At 44.2% G+C, this 21,208-nt stretch overlaps 1 pseudogene; it reads right to left on the reverse strand.

Moving 5' to 3' along the window:
* Positions 1-1,728: 1,728 nt before the first annotated feature.
* Positions 1,729-20,844, reverse strand: LOC105088772 (large ribosomal subunit protein uL11-like; annotated as a pseudogene).
* Positions 20,845-21,208: the final 364 nt, after the last annotated feature.

Here is a 21,208-nt window from a genome sequence, read left to right on the forward strand (position 1 = left end):
CAAGTATTTCTGGGCACTGTCAGAGTATCTCTCATACAGTTTCCAGCAAGTCCTGGCCAGCTGCCACGTACTGTCCACTCTTCCTTTCCAAGTGTCTTTTCTGGTCCCCTAACCCTGCTCAGTGTCACTGCTGTTGTCACCTGGTGTGTCACTGTGTACCTACAGTGAGGCCCTGAGTCTGTTGAGGTCCAAAGCATCTTCCAGTCTCCCCATTTAACTCACTGCTCTCTGTTCCCCCACATTTAGGTCATGAATGTCCTCCCAGGGGCCTCCCATTCATCCATTCTTGGGGGCTTTTCAGCTGCAGCTCCCAGGACCCCCTTTCACTACCCACCTGCCCTTCTGCCTTCAGCGCAGCTCAGAGCCCTTGCTGTGGCATCCTCACCTCGCCAGCCGCCCTTCTGGGCAGGGTCGCCTTTATGATGACCCCGGATTCCACACCTGGGTCCCAGAATTGAACACCCCTGCCTGCCCCCAAAGGAGAACAGAGGGACTCACTGGATACAGTCTCAGCTTGTTGCCGTGAACCCCCTCCCCGTTCTCAGGAGCAAGCCACATCAACGTCTCCAGGTGCCTCCCTGAAAGTTAGAAGTGAGGGCCCCACACTGCACCTTCTCCCATGCTGGGGCGTGGTCTCTCCAAATGAATACTTCGCACAAAATCATTTCTGTCTTTCCACTTGCTCGACTCTTTTTCAGTTGACCAGGACTCTCTCCTTGACCAAACTTGAGTCAGCTCCTCTGAGATTTCTCTTTGACTATAACTATGTCCCAACCTTGTCTGCTTAGTCCAGTGTTAGCAGAAGTCCTGCTGGGTCCACTTAGATTAACTCTCCCACCCTTGGTACAGTATCTCCCTGGCTGGCCTTCAGCAAGACTCCTGTTGAGTTGGTCTAGTAAGAATCCTCTAGCCTTCATCTTTCCTCCTGGAAATTTTTCCATCCACTGACCCCCAGCCCTGCTCCTCGGCCATTGTTGGGCTGCACCTTGCAGGCCTGCCAGCCCTATACTCCCCCAGCCTCAGGACCAAACAAAGAGCCCAGAGACATCAATGGCTTATCGGACAGGGGATCTTACACGCCAGGACCGGAAAGTCCTGGAGGGACATCCCACTGTCTGCAACGGGCAGGACGCAGCAGTAGTCTTAGCTACTGGCGGGAGAAGGAGGCTACTGTTTATGGAAGTGAGGTCGGCTTGGCTCATCAGTTGCCAGGGAGACCAGTGACCAGCGGCCAGGGCAGGGACAAGCCGGGGGCGGTTGCTGATTCAGCCCTATAATTAAGAGAACTGGACAGTCAAATGAGTCGGCAGGGACCAGTCAAGCAGGGATGTACGGAGAGCAAGAGGACAGCCGTGTCGAGTGGCCTGACCTTGCAGCTGTCAGCCTCCGCTCGTCCTTGGGCCGTTCAGGGGTGAGCCCTGTCTCGCTCCCTATGCCAAGCCTCCACTGCGGTTGTCCCTATTGAGCCGTCTCCTTTACCATATTTGACAAGTGTCAAATGAATAATTTTTCCTTTAACACAATGTGGGCAGGAGGCTCAAGGGGGCTGTATGAAACACGTTTGGGTTAAAGCCTTTGAAGCCTTTCCTATGATTCTAGTACCGTGCCTCTCAGTATTTTGTGTGCATATAAATCCCATGGTGGGTCTGGGCTGGAGCATGAGACTAGACACTTTTTTTTTTTTGGTTGTCAAATAACCCTTTATTAGATCATTTTCCTTTGTAGTTCTTAACTCGCTGGGCATCCCACCGCACCACTGTTGATGTCCTCTATGATGTCGTGAGGGTGGCGGCCATCAACATTGCAGCCCACAGACTGGGCCGTCTCCGGGATCCTTTAATGGTTTCAGAGAGCTCTCTAGCTAGAGACTGGTGCCGCATCTGTCGGCAATGTTGACAATCTCATCGGAAGTGATGTTTCCACTGTGCTTATGTTTTTCTGCTTCTTTCTGTCTCTTTGTGGTTCCTTGAGGGCTTTGATGATCAGGGCAGAAGCAGAAGGTACCACCTCAATCTGGGCCTGTCTGTTCTGAATGGTCAGTTTCACTGTAATCCTCAGACCCTTCCAATCACCAGTCGCCTTGGCAATGTCATCACCAACCTTTTTTGGAGACAGACCCAGGGGACTGATCTTGGGGGCCAAGGCAGATGTGGCACTGACTTCTCCACTGGTGCCCTGCCGGTATACGACTTTGATCTTGCTGGCGTCGAACTTGGGCGATATGGTGGAGGCGGCTGGTGTCAGATGAACCCAGATTCGGGATGACCAAAGAAAGTTGCACCTTGGCTTCCTCTGAGCCAAAACCCAAAAAGCGAGACTCGACACTTCTGACAAGTTTCATGGCAAGGCTGATGTTCCATGCACCCCACTTTAATTAGCAAGGGCCCAGCACCTCGTTTGGAAGGCAAAATCCACAGTATCTCAGAGCCTCTGTGGGAAGTTCAATTTTAATGTCCTGTTACGTGAGTTTCCCCCTAAGAGTCAACACAATGTGCTACTTTTCTATGCATTTGTTTATTCTTGTTTTGTTTCTTCCACTGGGATGTAAGCTCCATGAGGACAGGAGCCACATCCGCATTTTTTTCCTTTTCTTTTCTTTTCTCAATTGTATTTCTTTTTTTTAAAAAAATTGAAGTATAGTTGATTTACAATGTAGTGTTAATTTCTGGTGGACAGCACGGTGGTTCAGTCACGTCCACATCTTGGTCATCGTTTTATTCCTAGCCCTGGCACAAATAGCAATGCACTTTGGAAGGCAGGGCGCAGGACAGCAAGCAGTACCTGACTTAGCAGAACAGAGAGCTGAAGCTTCAGGCAGCAGCCCGGAAAGCAGGAAGCAGAGGAGAAACCAGCGGGCGCCGCAGAATCCCCAAAGGTTCGGGAACTGGCGGGGCAGGGAGCACTGGAAGCGGAGGTGGAAACAGGAAGACAGGGTGAAAAGCTCTAAGAAGCATTTGGACTGGATCCCTCCTCACTCCATTAAGGAGAGACTGACATTTGCTTGCAGAAGACTGGAGATGGCTTCTCTCCTGCTCATGTGGTTCTTTGGGTTTGTGCCTTTGCTTTTCACACACTGCCTGTTATCTGAGAGGACGTGGCGGTGAAGCCCAGGCCTCTCTGTGAGTGGCTGCCCCCTTTGTCCTCCTTTCTTTCTTTTTTAACAAGGTTAGTATATTTTATTCTCTCAAACACCTCGTACACTTAACAGTATAGACATAAATCCCACAGACAAAACCTTCCTGAAGGTTTAAGCAGTTCTTTAGCTGGTAGGTCAGACTTAGGAATTTAATCATCATATTCTCCTAATCATAATAGACGTCTTTAAAAAATCATATGTATAAAACAGCACGTGGATTTTTTTTTAAAAAAAACTTACTACTAAACTAAATTTACACAAAGATATCACTAGCTCAAAGACCAAAAAATTCTAAATGCTTTTCTGGGGTTTTACTCACTACCATCCTAGGCCAGCTGATATTAATCAACTGAAATTGAATCAGAATTTGAACCCATTTCCTGGGCTGTTACTGCACCCCACTTTGTTTCATAATTTCAGATGTCTGTTGACTCCCATCCTGTGGCATTTTATTGACTATATGAGAATTACATACAATAATTTATATAAACAGACATTCTTATCTAATATTCAGCACACCAGAAGTAGTTATTCGTCACAATTAAGAGTTAGAAAGGAACAGAAAGAAGATTTCAAATAGCCTCCCAATATTATCCTCCCCTTCCTTATAACAAAGCCTAATTTTCCTCTGGGCACCGTGCACCCAGCTGGTAGATAACCTTTCTCAGCTTCCCTTGCAACTGGGGTGACATGTGACTAAGTTCTGGCCGATCAGATGTAAGCAGAAAAAAGGTGCAATGTAGAAAGTATAGGAAGTTTTCCTAAAAGGAAACTTCAGTTTCCCTTCCATCTTCCTGCTGCTTCAAATGAGGAGCTCCAGCAGCCATCAAGCACCACAGCCCAAGACACAGAAAGCTGGAAGGAGTTCTGGTCCCCGATGACACTGAGTACCATGCTCCACCTGGACTGACTTCCTACAGATTTCTTTTAAATGAAAAGAAAATAAGGTTCTATCTTTTTATGCTGTTCTTTTTCAAGACTCTGTTACTGTAGCTCGACTTAATCCTTATTGTCCCACCTTCCCTGCATTATGAGCTAGAAAACCAAGAATGTTGCATAGATTAGATACATGGACCCAGTCTTTATAAAATACGTATTTCTAGTTGTTGCCACATTAGGGTTGTAGTGTTTAAATTTTTTTTTATAATATTTTACACAGATGCTAATTCTTCTTTCATTAAATTAAATTTTTTTCAATAGACTTTATTTTTTAGAGCAGTTTCAGGTTCACAACAATCGAGCAGAAAATACGGAGTTAGCACATAGTTGGGTGGGGGGAGGCAGGTAACTAGATTTATCTGAGGTCCTGGGGGTTGAACCCAGGACCTTGCGGATGCTAAGCATGCACTCTAGCACTTTGAGCTATACTTCCCCTCTCCTTTTTCCTTCTTTAGATCTTAGCTTAAATAATACTTCCTCAGAGAGGGTTTCCATACTGCTCTGTCTAGAATAGGTTCCCCCTGGCTATTTTTTCTCACTAGCTGAGTCTCTTCTGGTGTAACGGGTTCATTGAACACAGAGAACTCACAGGGTGACATTAAAAAGCATTATTTTTGGTGCCTACTGTCTCTTTAAATATGCGTACGCATGCATGCCCCTCACCTTCCTCTATACAGGATACTCCCCATGATTTTTTCAGTTGCTCAGAGGAACTGGGAAATCCAACTATTAACCTTAGGTCAGAAGCACAGTTTTAATTTGACCCTGCCAATTCTCAGAAAATAAATTTTCAACCTCATTTATCCACATGTCTCTCCCCTCCCTCCAGGTGAGACCTGCTAGGCATGATCGCTTGCAGGAAGAGGGAGAGGAGTGGTCCTCTTGCTCTCTTTCCTGGCCTAGCATTTCTCCTCCTCCCCTGGGTTACTGGCTGAGGTATTTGAATCTGCCCAAGCAGAGGCAGGGGAGGGAAGACAAATAATGAGGATTGAAAGTTCTGTGAATGAAGAATACTGCAAACCATATCAGTAAACAAAGAATGCTGAAGCCATCAAGTCATCAGCCACTGCCGCCACCTCCCAGGGAAGACAAGCCTGCAGCCTGGTCTCTGCAGCCACTCACAGTGGTGCCCTCCGAGGGGACTCAGAACAAGAAAGGACAGAACACTGGCCCTAGATAGCTAGGTGCTTGTCAAAGGAATGAATTCAATGAGCCCAAATATTTGCTCCCTCTCATACACAGAAAAGCACTAACTTCTTTAACTTGAGATGCCTGGTTTTCTTCAGTTAAGAAGTAATCTTTTAATGTTCCAATTCCTGGTCTTTGTTGTAAAGCTCCTATGTATCCTAGCTTCTCCCTACCTCTTTGGAGCAATTCCTCAGAGCCGTCTGAGAAGCTGTCAACCGGCTCAAGTCCTCCCACCAAATAAAACATAACCCTCTACTTTCAGGCTGTGCATTTATTTCAGTCGACAGTTCTGACCTGGCTGGGGCTGCTGTCAGGTGTCGCACTCTCTCGGGGCTCGGCCATTATTTAGAACTTTATCTTTCCCTGGTGGTTCTTCATTCACTGAAGCCTTTAGCACCTGGCTCAGGGTCTTCCTCCCCCCCAAGGCCTGCCACCATCCCCGAATGCGTGTCAAACCTACCAGTGTTTCGGCTTTTGGGTTTTCAGACTTGCTTTGTGGGACCTCCCTAGCCCTGAAGTTGTAAGAATATGGTCTACATATTTTCTAATGTGCTTTATTTGTTACATTTAGATACTTAATACCATTTAAATTTTATTTTTGTAACTTCATCCTTCAGCATCCCTGGGGGATTCGTTCCAGGACCACCTCAGATAACAAAATTTGTGGATGCCCAAGTCCCTTATATACAACGGTGTACCACAGTCAGCCCCCCGTATCAGCACATTCTGTAGCTGAAGATTCAATTAACCATGGATGGAAAACATTCAGAAAAAAAAAATTCAGGAAGTTCCAAGAAACAAAACTTGAATTTGACATACACTGGCAACTATTTACCCAGCATTTATATTGTATTAGGAATTATAAGTAATCTAGAGATGATTTACAGTGTGTGGGAGAATGTGTGTAGGTTATATGCAAATATTACACCATTTTAATAAAGGACTTGTAGATCTGCAGATTCTGACATTGTTGCCGGTGGATGCAACCGGTGTTCCAGGTTCTAGTCCCGCCCCAGAAAGAATTCAGAGACAAGACGCAGTGGTTAAGAAAAGTAAAACAAGAATTTATTAAAGAATGGATAGCACACTCGTAGGGTAGAGCAGGCAGGCTCAGGTAAGGGGCTGTCCTGAGTTTCTTTGACAGGCTGGTTACATAGGGTGTGAAAATGAGTGGGCGGAATATTCACTGGGGAGGGGAGGGTTTGGGGTCGTATTCCCTGATTATCATCCCAACTCCACCTTCCCAAAGGGAGGAGGGACTTTTGTCCTTATTTAGTCTGGATCAGAAGTGTCATGGCCTCAGTGCATGATAGGTACTTCTGATCTGCAAGGCTAATTTTATTGAAAAGAGGGCACAACGAGCAAAAGGCACATTTGGACACTGGAAATTCCTGCCTTTTCTCACCTTTCTTTGGCTGTCTCCAGGCCACACATCACCCCAAAAGGTGTGGCCCCTTATCAGCCCAAAGGTTCCTTCTTTTCTTTCTCTGCCCAGGAACCCTGGTGCTTACATGATGTGTGGTGTCCTGCATTTGGCCTGTGCCCCTCCTTTCTGCCCAATTCCTGCCATTTGGTCTGTGTCCCCCTTTCCCTGCTCATATCTAGCTGTCTGCTTGCTCAAACAGTATCTGCAGGGTCCTGGAAGCAATCCCCTGTGGATACTGGGGTACAGCTCTATTCAGGTCTAGTGTACACTCGTGTATTAGTTTGCTGGGGCTGCCATAATGAAGTAGCAAGGGGCGGGTGTCTTGAACAACAGAAATGTCACTCCCCGCAGTCATGGAGGCTAGCTGTCTGGGATCAAGGTGTCGGCAGGGTTGGTTTCTTTTGAGGCCTTTCTCTTTGGCTTATAGGTGGCCATCTTCACCCTCTGTCTTCCCATGGCCTTCTCTCTGTACATGTCTGTGTTCAAATTTCCTCTTTTGTAAAGATACCATCATGTTGGATTAGGACATACCTTAATGACTTCATTGCAACACAACTCCCATTCTAAAGACCTTATCTCCCAACACAGTCACATTCTGAGGGGCAGGGCGTTAGGACTTCACTCATGAATCTGGGCAGGACTGGAGGAGGGTGGGGGGCACAATTCAGCCCGTAACAACTTGGATCTGTTTTCAGATGCTCAGTTTGTCCATTTCTGTGTCACTATCACAGGTACGAACTTAGAGAGTCCTCAGGAGGTAACCTACTATTTAGAAATAAACTTTTCTTAATAGTCCAGGTGTTACATCCTTTGTCAAACTTTCCCCAACCTCTTCTTTCTCCTACAAGAAACAGATATCTCTCACTGTATTTTATTTGAACCTTTATTTTAACAATGTTCCCCTTTATAAAGAGGTGTGCCGACTTTTAGCTTCAAACTAGATCGATAGCTCCCAGGGCTCAAATAATTTAAAATTTAAAATTATTAATTAAACATTCATATTTGACATTATTAACAGCATTTCATCAATGACTTAACTATGCCTCCAACACTGTGCTGTGAGTTTTGCTTGCACCATCTCATAAGTACCCTGTGAAGTCGGCATAAGGCTCAGAGAAGTAAAGTTACTTGCCTGAGGGAACAGAGCATGTAAATGACCTGTTGACAGTCCCACCCCAGTTCCGTTTTGGCTCCACATCGCAAACTCTTAACCATTACGCAGTACTGCCTTCATTGCTATTTTGTATCCTCTTCCATCTCCAAGCAGAATGCCTGGTGTACCATAGGCTCCTGATATATGTGCTTATAAAAAGAACCAAGCTGAAAGCACACCCGTCTACTTGGATGCTGTCATCCTTTCTATTTAAAGCCCTCTGACTAGTGAGCTATCCTAGGTCTGGGCTCCTGTGGTGGAAGTAACAGATACGCGGTCAGGGTCCTCCTCATCCTCCTGACGCATACAGCTTGTTCCTCCAAATAGTGACAGCCCCCTTTTCCTGCCTGTGTGCTCCTTGTCTCTAGCATAACTCTTGGGCTCAAACCAACCTCCATTACAGCTGTTTACTTAGTGCTACCATTTCTCAGCGCGTCAAGCCAATGCCATAAAAAGTTCTCACTTAAAGACCAAAAATAAAACAGCTTCTGTGAAAGACAGCCAACAAATGCTCATTCTCCATTATCGCTGGAGAATTTACACACTGGTTTACCTATGAGTATGTGAGGAGTGGACAGTGTAACAATGGATGTGATTTGGTGGGTGTCTCACTCGGCTTGGGCTGCTGTAACAAAATACCACAGACTGGGTGCAATTAAACAACAGAAATTTATCTTCTCACAGATCTGTAGGCTGGAAAGCCCAAAATCAAGGAGACAGCAAATCTGGCTTCTGGTAATCTCTTTCTGGCTTGCAAACAGCCACTTTCTCACTGTGTCCTCACATGGTCTTTCCATGGTGGGTGCACACAGGTAGAAAGAGAAATTGAGAGCACTCAGGTGTCTCTTTTTAAAAGGACACTGATCCTGGGGGAGGGTAGAGCGTGTGCCCCTCATGCTATGAGGTCCTGGGTTCAATCCCCACTATACCTCCCTCAAAAAGTATAAATAAATACATAAACCTAATCACCTCCCCCCATCAAAAATATACCTAAAAAATTTTTTTTTTTAAAAAAGAACACATCCTACTGGATTTAGGCATCACCCTAATGACCTCATCAAAACTTAATTACTTCCTTCGGGACTCCATCTTGAGGTTAGGCCTTCAACATATAAATTTGGGGGATGGGGGATATAAGCATTCAGCTCATTATGGGTCACGTTGCCTCAGGATGGAAACAGGGAGGAGGCCCTGGAAGATCATAGCACATTGCTGGGCTCAGGAAGTATGACTAGAGTAGTATCTGTTTATGCCTAAATTGTTTCATCTTTCCTGTATGCGAGCATCCACATTTCTAGAAAGTTCTAAACAACCCTGCCTACTCAGAATTTATTTATAAGTGTTTGAGTTTCCTGGGTGATGATGTCTGTATTATTTAATGGTATAAAAAAAAGTAAAAGTAATCAAAATGAATAGTCTCCATTACTCTCCATCTTCAGCATTAAAATATAATTCTCATCCTAGTTGAGATTGCTTTCCTTAAAAATGCTTTATTTAAAATTGTTTTTTGAGTTACTTTTGCTTTATTTAAAATAGTTTTTCTGAGTTATTTCCTTGAACTATCCCAAACAACCCTTCTTTCCTTAATATTAGTTTTCAGACACTTACATCTAACTGTATCTCCCCAGAGGCCCTTGTTTACAGTTATACAATTTTCATTGCTACAGAATTCCTTTTTCTGTTGCTCTGAGGTCCTGTCCAAGTCTGACACCCTACGACTCTGAGATGCCTCGTGATGAAAGCAGTGTTTTAAAGTCTAGGCTTGTCAAGCTCAAGAAGAATGTAAGGTTGAAGCAGTGAACAGAGCAACAGAAGTGCTGTTACTGCTCCTGTCCTGCTGAATTGGAAAAGGAGCTCAGAATGACTGCACCGTTGAGTCCCCTTCCTTCATGTAGCTGTAAATTCATAAACACGTTGTTTTTCAAGAGCGTGTTAAGGTTTTCTGCTTCCCAAGGATTTCTCCCCAAGTGTTTTCGATGGCGTCCCACCATGCATATCTTATCATGTAAAAACGGACTCCCTGCCGCCCTAACAGCAGGTGCCCAACTCCATCTGCATTGTTCTTTACACTTTTATCCTTATTAGGAGCTTACCGCCTTTGTTTTCCAGAAGAGGCAGACTTGTAACAGGTGCCTTCACTTGGCAGCTTAACATCCCCCAGCTGCTAAGTTCCCGGCAGTCCGTGCTGGGTTTCTTGCTATGGGTGGAGGCAGAGGTGATGGCGGGACTACCACTTGAAATTTAATATGTGTTAATGAAGGCAAGCTCGTGTGCCCGCCGCACCATGAGGCCTAGCAAACTGAAACATCAAAGTTTGGAGCAGAGAAAGGTTTATTGCAGGGCCGAGCAAGGAGGACAGGGTAGCTAGTGCCCAAGAAAACCCTGAGCTCCCCAAAGGGTTTCAGCAAAGGATATTTAAAGGCCAGGTAAGGGAGGGGGGTCGCAGGTATGTGATCAGCTCATGCACAATTCTCTAGTTGATGGCAATCAATCCTTAGGTGCCAGAAGGTCTGGGAGCCACACATTCTCAATTATCAGGTAGTTAATTTCTTCCCTTTGGTGGTGGCTCTGAAGCATCTGACAAACTCAGGAAACAGATATGAGATGCTATTATCTGGGTCCTTCAGAGAGGAGCCGCAGCAGAGGACATGGGGGAGGGGTCTGACCCTGGAAGGCCCCCCAGGGTCCTGCTCAGTTACGTATGCATCAGACTGGCTGTAACATCCAAATGAAGAATTTCATTTTGCTCATTTTGAACATGTAAGGGCTAAAGAACACATTTTTAAAATGCTCCCCGGACAACGGGTTTTCGGCGCTGTCCTAGCTTAGGTGCTCTCTCCCTCTCCATCCTCCTTGTCGCCAGAAGAGCAGGAGTCACTATGACCCAAGCCATGTTTGGCCCTCTTTTCTGAGAGCACACCCTCCTCCATAAGACCCCCAGGCAAAATCTGACACAATCACTCCTTGGGACCACAATTCCTGGCCAGAGTCACAAGAAGAGAGCGGTAAGACACCTGCTTCTGCCCAGGCAGAGTGGGCTATTTACTAAGTAATTGTCCCTCAGCTCCCAAGACATCATTCTATACCCTTCTTAGTGATGCTGGGATTCCACAAACCACGGGATCCCATTGCCAGCTACCCCCGCCTTGGGCTCTGCCAGCAGAGGGCAACTGAGTCTGAAGGAATAAGAAGGGACTTGCTCCTTCCCGGTTCCATTTTGCTTTCCGCATGGCGATACCCCTTCCCGCCAGGCTGCACTTCAGCGGGAGCATTTATTTCCACAGCACGGGTGGAAGCGAGCTCTCAGTTTTCTCAGAATCAGTCTTGCGGCCCCTCTCAGAGGTCTGAGTCCCAGCCCCCAGGACCCTCCTCAGCCCAGAGACAAGAGCATCAGCTGCCTGTGAGCCCCTCCCAGGTCTGGGTCCCAACCTCTCTCCCCATGGGCACTAGAAAAGTTTGTGGAGAGACCTTCTGTATTCGCACGCCTGGGTTGGAATTCAGGCCATTTTCTTTGAATATTAAAGGTAAGGGGCTGGAGGACTTGGGGACGTGCTTCTGATTAAGTGTTAATGACTCACAAAACTGTGTCTGTCTCTGCCAGACACCTGTCCCAGGTCTCGGTGGAGAGCCTATATGCACCTCAGGCTCAGAACGTCTAAAATGAAATCACAGTCCTCCCCTTTAACTCAGTGACTGTTGGCTCCATGGACCAGTTTCTAGCAAGAACTGTTTTTTACCTTCACAGTCTCCAGGTCCTGTCAGTTTTAGTTCCTAAATGTCTCCTACTTCCATCCCTACTTCACAACCCATGTTCAGGTCCCCTGACCTCAGTGGGTTACTGGAAAACCCTCCCAATTTGTCTCTTTGCCTCCAACTATTTCCCTTCTAATTTTTCTTGCATGTGTATAGCTTTTAAAAGATCTAAAATGAAAATAGGAACATCATTTGCAGGACACACTCCCAGACTGATGACAGGTAAAGGATACAGATGGAAATCAGCAGAGGGAAAACGTGCACAGGGCTGCGTCCAGACGAAACCAGGAGTAAGCGTCTGGCTTGCCCTGTCCCGGTGGGGTCTCACGGATAGCGCTTACCTTCCCAGCCAGTAAGTGTGACAACGTGTGCAAAATGTTGCCAATCAGGGAAGCTCATCCAAGCCTTTGTTGGGTGGGGTGGGGGGAGGTTAGTTTTTGTTTTTCTGGAGGCCAGTCACTGGAGGGGCAGGGGGGAGTTTTTGGTTTTTTGGAGGCCAGTCACTGTAGGCATGCAGTGTCCACACCAGTGACTTTAGCTACTCAGTCCCCACCACCCACCCCTCCCCCATAGGTCAAACTGATAACGTCATGACCTAGAGGCTCAGTGTACAACAGGCATTCACATTAGTCACATTATTAGCTTGAACTAACCGGCATAGCCCAGGGCATCAGGCATACAAAGACACTCTTTTCAAGCGGGATATTCCCAGGGCTCAGAGATCTTCTTCCAGGGCCCAAGCCAAGGGCTAGTCTTGAAGACTTTGGGAATGTGCAGTGTTTCAGTGGTCCAGGCTTGCAGAGTCAACCCCTTCTGCACGGTATTATACCATTGTTGATGGGCATTTAGGCGCTTTCCATTTTTAATCAATTTGAATCACGCTGCTATGAACATTCTTGCATGTGTTTTTGGTGAAGATTTGAGTGCATTACTACTGGGTGGTTACTTAGGAGTGGGCAATATCTATGAAAACAATCAACAGACAATCAATAATAAGAATAGAAAAGAGTTTTATTTGAGCCAAACTGAGGACTAGCCTGGAAGCCCACTCCCCAGATGACTCGGAAAAAAATGCTCCGGAGAAGCAGGGTTTTCAGTGCAGTTTTATATCTTGTCAGAACAAAGAGCATTAAACAAATCATAGATACATTTCTTCAACATTTCAAAAAAAAAAAAAAATTAACAGACCATCAGGTACACGGTGAGTCACGGTGGCCTTGGCATCTGGGAAGGGAGTCTTATCATCAAAGGAGGACCAGCATTGGTGTCCTGGAAAGAGAGGCATTTAATCTTTATTTTTAACATGGACATTCTTTACTTCTGGTCCATGTGCCATTGTCTTTAATAATTAAAGCAGATGTACAGTGTATGTTGGATAGGCCACAAACGGCTCTTTTATTTAGCATAAAATTCAAGTTAACTCATGTATAAACCAGAATGACTTCCCATACCTCAGAAGGTGAACATCTCTTTTATCAAAATGATGGGTCATAGGATATGTATTCAGCTTTCTCAGACACTGCCAAGTCATCTTCCAAAGTGACTATGCAAATTTACGCCTACCATCAATGTACACAAGTTTTTGATGTCCTTTCTTAAAAACAGTTTTATTGAGGTACAACTGACATACAATAAAATGCATTCTACAGTGTACAATTTGATCAATTTTGACACATGTATATGCCTGTAATACCACCACCAAAAGCAAGATAGTAAAACTGTTATTCACCCCTTAGACTTTTCCTTGCGTTCCCAACATTCTCTTAATGAGTTTGTTTTCTGTTTCAATTAGCCAGAGCCAGTTTCCGTTGTTGACAAGTGAGACTTCCTGGTTGATATAATCCCATCTTACATTTTTCTTGCATTTTTGTCCAGCTGGGCCTTCTGCATTTCTTTTCATTCCAACAGATTCTTGCTGAGTATCTACAATGTATGCCAGGAATTTGGACTCTGATCTTTGCCTCTGTAAGTCAATTTGGCTGGACTCCAGGCCCTCTGATGGCAGCTTTGTCCTCAGAATTTCTGGTAATTCCACACTGCCTTTTATCCCCTCTTTGCTGCACACTCTTTCTCTTGAACCCTCATTGTTCCAGTCCTTGTCCTTCCTGGTTGGCCCAGAACCAAGCTCCCTCGGGTCCATCTCCAACGGAGGATTTCCCAGATGTTGAGGGAAAGGGCCTCTCCCTCAGCTCTTCATTAAGATGCATAGTCCTGTGTTGTGGGGTGAATTGTGTCCCCTCAAAAATGATGTGCTGGAGTCCTAACCTCCGGTTCCTTGGAACGTGACTGTATTTGGAGACAGGGCCTTTCATAGAAGTAATCCAGTTAAAATGGGATCATTAAGAGCCGGCTCTGATCCAATACAATGAGTGGCCTTATAGGCGGGGAAATTTGGAAGCAAAGTCCCACATGGAAGGTTGATGATGCAGAGAGACACGGGAGAAGATGGCCAGACCTCAGCCGGGGGAGTCCTGGAGCAGACCGCTCTCACAGCCCTCGGGAGGAATCACTGCTGACACCATGACTCTGCACATCGGCCCCCAGAACTGCCAGACAGTGAGTTTCTGGTTCAGCCACTCCATTTGTGCTAGTCCATTGAGGTAGCCCCAGCAAACTGGCCACAAGGGAGGACGACTCAGCTTTCCCCCAATGGTTCCCAGATCTTGTGTGTACAGCAGAGGCTCTGAGCAGAGTGCCTGCCCTTTTGGAAACACTATTTGCTGTAAAAATTGAGTCGGGAGAGAAGAACTTGGGAAGAATAAACTAACTCAAGATTATCTGGCCATTCGTGAGAACTTGACCATGGCCTGGGTAAGTCATGAAGGTCCATGCTCCATTTCTTTCTGTTCTCTCGAGTTGGTAAGCATGGTTCGTTTTCCAGCAGCCATCTGTGGGGACACAGGGACTCCTGCACTGAGTGGCTATTCAGATCTGCTCCACTGTTGGAGGCGGGGAACTGGGAATGTTATCTCCCAGGTCCTATTCGTGGGAACTTTCCCCAAACTGGAAGATTAATAAAATGTTGATAGAGGCAGATACAGCCTGTCTTGAAAACTCCCTGAAATATCCTTATCACCTTTAATCGGTGATCAGCCCAGGTTGCCTTCGAAGAACTGACTTCAAGCTGAGTCCTTGTGAGGACTGGATTTTGCTTTATTTGTAAAATGTGAAGTTTCAGAACTCCTGTTGGCCTTGACGTTCAAACTTTGGATTAAAGAGGAAAAAGCAGGGAGAAAGAGAATGACATAAAGTACATTGGAAATGTTAAATGGATTCAGAGCAGAGGACTGACTGCCCTTCCAGGTGGACCTGGTAATAAAGAATATAATCAATGTGTCCCATGAGGAACTTCTTCTCCATTTCAAGTCCCTCCTTTGGCTATTTTCACCCTTTGATCTCCACCCCTGTTTTTAGTCTTTAGGTCTAGATTTGAATGTATTTCAGCAAAGCTGCATAAGTGATCACTTGTTTGAGCCTCAGGGGTCAGATTCTGAATGCTGCCTGAAAGTAGGTATGGTTATACCCTCAGAAACTTGTTCTGGTGACATGAGCAATTGCCTGGGCTTGCTAGGCACATATATCCTGAGAAAACTCTAAAAGATACATACCCTCCATTTTTCACAGCAGCACTATTTAGAAGTCAAGACATGGAAACAACCTAAATGTCCATAGACAGATGACTGGATAGAGAAGATGCAGTATGTTTATTCAATGGAATACTACTCAGCCATAAAAAAGAATGAAATAATGCCATTTGCAGCAACATGGATGGACCTAGAGATTATCATATTAAGTGAAGTAAGTCAAAGACAAATATCATATGATATCACTTATATGTGGAATCTAAAAAAATGATACAAATGAACTTATTTACAAAACAGACACACAGACATAGAAAACAAATTTATGGTTACCAACAGGGAAGGGGGAGAGGGATAAATTAGGAGTCTAGGATTAGCAGATACACATGAATATATATAAAATGGATAAACAACAAGGTCCTACTATATAGCAAAGGGAATTATATCCCGTGAAACCTGTAATGAAAAAGAGTAAGAAAAGAAATGTATATATCTACATACATATAACTGAATCACTATGCTGCACACCAGAAACTAACACAACGTTGTAAATCAACTACCCTTCAATAAAAAAAACAAAAACAAAAACAAAAACCAAACAAAACACCTAGAGCTCCTCTGCATCTCTGGCTCAGTTCCCCTTTGTTTCCACAGTCTAGTGCTGTTGCCCTGTCCACAGAGGTTGGTTTTTTCTTTCCTTTTTTAAAATTGAGAGAAAATTCATGTAACGTAAAGCTCACTATTTTAATGTTTTAAAAGTATACGTTTCAGTGGTTTTCAGCGTGTTCACAGCATCTTGCAGCCGTCAGCACTAATTCAGAACATTTCCATCACTGGGAAAGAGACCTCACACCCACCGTCTGTCACCTCCTGATGCCCCACCCCTCCAGGCCTTGGCAACCAGCAGTCTACTTTATATCTCTGTGGATTTGCCTATTCTGGATATTTTGTGTAGATGGAATCATACAGTACAGGGACATATGCCTGGCTTCTTCCACTTAGCGTGTTTTTGAGGTTCATCCATGTTGTTCCGTGCATCGGTATTCCATTCCTTCATATGGTTATTATTCCATCGTATGGACAGGCCACGTTTTATTTATTCATTCATCAGTTGATGGACATTTGGGTTATTTCCATTTTTTGGCTTTCCTGAGTAAGAGTGCTCTGAATATTCATGGACCAGTTTTTGTTTGGATATATGTTTTCAGTGTACTTGGATACATACCCAAGAGTAGAATTGTTGGGTCACATGCTAACTCTATGTGTAATTTGTTAAGGAACTGCCAAATGTTTCCTGGAGTTTGTTTTCTTTGTTTTTCCAAGAGGAGCATGTTAAGATTGATCTCAGGCACACTTCTGTTGAGGGCCAGCTGAACTGTCAGAAATGCCCACCATAAACTTGAAGATGCAAGAATGATGCCCAGGTGAGATGCCAAAGTTGGCTATTTCAATTTGGGCATCACCCAAATGCAGTGATTGTTAAAGGTACGGGGAGATGAGGTCTCTGAGGGTGGTAACAGGTGGAGAGAGGGGGATACAAGAGGCCTTTTGTCGGCTGAACACTGTCTAGGACTGTGCCTTAGGTGTGTTGTCAATTTAATCACCACAGAACAAGTGGTTGCTTCAATTAGTCCCATTTTGTAGATGGGGCAACTGAGGCTCCCTGAGGTTAAGCATATGGACTAGTTTGCATAGCTTGTATGTAGCAGAGCCAGGACTTAAACGCTTGTAAAGACCATAGATACAACCTGAAAAAAATGTAAGGGATTAGAGATAGATTTAAAAGCAGAGGGTACCGTTAAGTGCAACAGGATGGGGTCGGCGGCATGGGGTTCCAGAATAAAAGAGAGATTTCTAAAACAATATTTATTTATCTATTTATTTATTTTTATTGAAGTATAGTTGATTTACAATTTTGTGTTAATTACTGGTATACAGCATAGTTATTCATTTACGCATATATATGTATATATTCCTTTTCATATTCTTTTTCATTATAGGCTATGGCAAGGTATTGAATATAGTTTCCAGTGCTGTACAGTAGGACCTTGTTGTTTATCTATTTTATATATAGTAATTAATATCTATAAATCTTGAACTCCCAATTTATCACTCACCAACCCCCTTCCCCATCTGGTAACTATAAGTTTGTTTTCTGTCTGTGAGTCTGTTTCTTTTTGTTAATAAGTTCATTTGTGTCCTTTTTTTTTTTTTTTGGATTCCACATATAAATGATATCATATGGTATTTTTCTCTCTCTTTCTGGCTTACTTCACTTAGTATGACAATCTCCAGGTCCATACATGTTGCTGTAAATGGCACTATTTTATTCTATTTTATGGCTGAGTAGTATTCCATTGTATAAGTATACCACAGCTTCTTTATCCAGTCATCTGTTGATGGACGTTTAGGTTGCTTCCATGTCTTGGCTACTGTAAATAGTGCTGCTGAGAACATTGGGGTGCATGTGTCTTTTCGAATTAGAGCTTCCTCCAGATATATGCCCAGGAGTGGGATTGCTGGATCATAGGGTAAGTCTGTTTTTAGGGTTTTGAGGAACCTGCATACTGTTTTCCATAGTGGCTACACCAGACTACATTTCCACCAACAGTATGTGAGGGTTCCCTTTTTTCCACATCCTCTCCAGCATTTATTGTTTGTGGACTTTTTAAAGACGGCCATCCTGACTGGTGTTAGGTGATACCTCATTGTGGTTTTGATTTACATTTAAGAGAGATTTTTTAAATTTGTTGTTTTAGGAAAAGGTTGTCCACTGTGCCAACTGTTACAAAGGGGTCAATTAAATGCAAAACATATGTGTGTAATAGTATCTCATTATCACACTTCTGACCCACTGTATCCCTCGGGATGGTCCCGGCTCAGATTTTAGCAAATACGTCGTGGGCTGTGTGCTGCTGCCCTGCATGCATTTCTGCCTGCAGAACACAGGACACCAATGAATCTCTGTTATAGACAGTAAGTGCATTTCAGAAGGAGTAAGGAAACCTATTATTCATAGAGAAAGCAGTGTCACCAAAACTGGAATTTCAGAGCAAAATGAGGTTTTTCTCACATTAAGCCATAAAGTAAATTTGAGTGTATAAGACTAAATGACTCAGCACTAGAAGGAAAACAATTATATTGCAGTGTTGAAATAAAACCATATTTTATGGGTAATGAGGCAGTACACTCACCCTTCCTCGGTATTTTATATCTTCTGCTTTTTTCTCCCTCCTCAGATGGTGATGAGTGGACCTGAGATTAAAGTGCCATTATTTCTGAGCACTGAAGCACAGCCACACCATGGCAACATCCAGAAATCGCGGGCAGTCTCAGCCAGCAATCCCTTTTATTAGCCATCTCGATATTGTTGGGGCTACAGTCTTTCCCGACTTCCGACTGTTGGTTTACTTGACACTTGAGAATATTTTCAAGGATAAAACAAGGTTGGAGCCGGGTCCATAGAAAGCCAGTCATGGAGCTCTTACACGGAAAATTTCCACGAAAAGATCAGAGCAAATGTTCTGTGAAGAAAATTAAGGTAAAAATAAAATGAAGTTAATGCCACAATAAGTCTACGTTACTCACAAGCCAATGGATGAATGTATCCTAGTTAGTTGTCTGATTGTTTTGCTTTCTGCTCCAATAAAAACAGTTTCACTTTTATAGAAAGGATCCTGCTAATTGTGCACTTTCAAGAGTGGAGAAGAAGGAAGTCCCTTTAGTCCTTCTCCCAGATGACCTGGCATCTCCTGAGTTGCCCCCACCCCCTCGCCACCCCGAGAATGGCTTGATTGCTGATGCTACCGTATTTGCAGGTATTGATGCCTAAGAAGGTGGATCCTTTCCCAGAGAAATGAAGTATTTACTGTGCACACAGTGACCCTCCACAATTTAGGTCTCCTTGTGTAATCCTCTCCCCTTGAGTGAAAATGAGTGATTTGCTTGTAACTAAAAGAATATGGTGAAGGTAGTAAGATGTCACTCTCATGATCACTACTTATGTTATATAAGCCTCTGTCTTGTGAGCAGACTCGCTCTGCAGACTCTCCTTGCTTAGCTTTACAAAGTAAATGACCATGTTGGAAAACCCACATGACAAAGATCTGCAGGTGACATCTAGGAGTTGAGGGTGTCTTCCAGTCAGTAGCCAGCAAGACACCAGAGCCATCTGCCTTCACCACCACAAGTAAGTGAATTCTGCCAACATCTGATTGGAAGTCGATTCTTCCCTGGTTGAGCCTCCAGATGAGATCACAGCCTCACCCAGCACCTTGAGTGCAGCCTTGTGGGATTCAGAGCCGAGGACCTAGTTAAGCTGTGCCTGGACTCCTGACCCATGGAAATCGTGGAATAAGAAACATACTTTGTTTTAAGTCACTGAGTTTGTGGCAATTTGTTATGCAACAACAGAAAACTAATACATCCACGTATTTTATCTACAGATCTGTAAGCTTAATTCTAAATTTAACAAACAAATCTCTTCTTACATGACAACATTTGATGAGCCCGATGGTCAACTGTATTTCAGAATGGTTCTGTCAAAGTGGCTTTTCTCCTATACTTTGTTAATGGTTATGAAAAGGCCAAAGAAATGGGATACTGTCCTATTCTAAGCATGAAAGGGATGGTTGTATCAAATTGAACCAGGAAGGGAGAACAAATTCATTGGCGCCTTCCCAGTTGGGCTGTTCCCGAATGTTAATGCAACCGTGTTGATTACTGCCTATTGGTTATTCAGTTTGGTTATCCATAGATGGATTCCAAGTTTTACCCAAAAGGGATTTAGGAAGGAAAAAAGGTCTAGAACCAAGTCTGGAGGGACCACAGGAAAAGCCATTAATGTCCCCTCATCCTGCAGGACAGAGGACGTGAGTTTGGGCAGTGGGAGAGTGTGGTGAATGTAGGCACCCTCAGAGGGGTCTGTGCCCTCACTTCACCTGGTTCACAGTCATCTTCTCCTTCAGTGCTCTCTCTCTTCCTTGTCACTGGTTCTTTTTGGTCTGTTTCTAATTTAATCTCTCCTCTGAGGTTTCATTAGAGTTTTGACATTGACATTTGATAGTTTGAACATTTTGACATCTCTTCAACCTTTTGAATAGTTGATTAAGTAAAGAATTCTTCAGCATTATATAAGCACATACCGTTTTTTGAGTAATTATTGAGTAACTGCACATTCAGACGAGTATAACATTCTTATAAATACTGCATTAAGTTCAAAATAGAAGACACATGTTGACGTATAATATTACTCATAGAAAGTTCAAAACTAATTTTTTAAAGATTAAGTAAAGAAATGTGCAGGAACTCATTTATTTCATGTCTGTCACCTGCCAGCGCCTACAGTTATTAATGACCTGGCGTGATTTTCATTGCATTTGCATGCCCGTGCGTGTATTGACCAGAATCATTATGTGAAACCACTCCAGCTAAACTTTGGGAGAAACCATGCCTGGCATTTCATTAGAGCAGTGGCCAGTCTAGGGGGAGAACCAACCATGCTTTGAGATTGTTGCTAATAAGTACTCTTTTAAAGAACTATTTACTGCCTGCCACCTTAGATGAGCTGATATGACTTGGGCCACCTGGACCACCTCCCTTACCATGAGAACGTCTTGGCATTCAAGGTGGGCTGTCTGCTCTCTGCTCCATAAGAAGGGACCGACATGCCCTCAGCTGTGACCTTCAGAAAAGAGAATCATGGCATTATCAGTGGGAAAGTCAACCTGCCGTCAGCCCAGCCTGTCGTAGCTCCTGGAGCCATTGTGAGGACGCCCTGTAGCCCTTGCATCTCGTCCAGAATCTTCTCTGTAGTTGATGACAATGACACTGTTCCCTTCTAGGTCCACAAATAAATATGTTTCAGACAGAATTATCTCTGCTGCCCCAAGTCGTGTACTTTACCTTCTGCAGGATGGTGGGACACCAACAACTTTTAGGATCGCTCACCAAACTTGATTCCAAGGTTTTTTTTTTCCCCTTCTTAAATCCTTTTTGGGCAAGAGCTGGAATCCATCTGTTGTTTTGATGCA

The sequence above is a fragment of the Camelus dromedarius genome, chromosome 2 (assembly GCF_036321535.1).
Source record: "Camelus dromedarius isolate mCamDro1 chromosome 2, mCamDro1.pat, whole genome shotgun sequence".
Taxonomy (NCBI): domain Eukaryota; kingdom Metazoa; phylum Chordata; class Mammalia; order Artiodactyla; family Camelidae; genus Camelus; species Camelus dromedarius.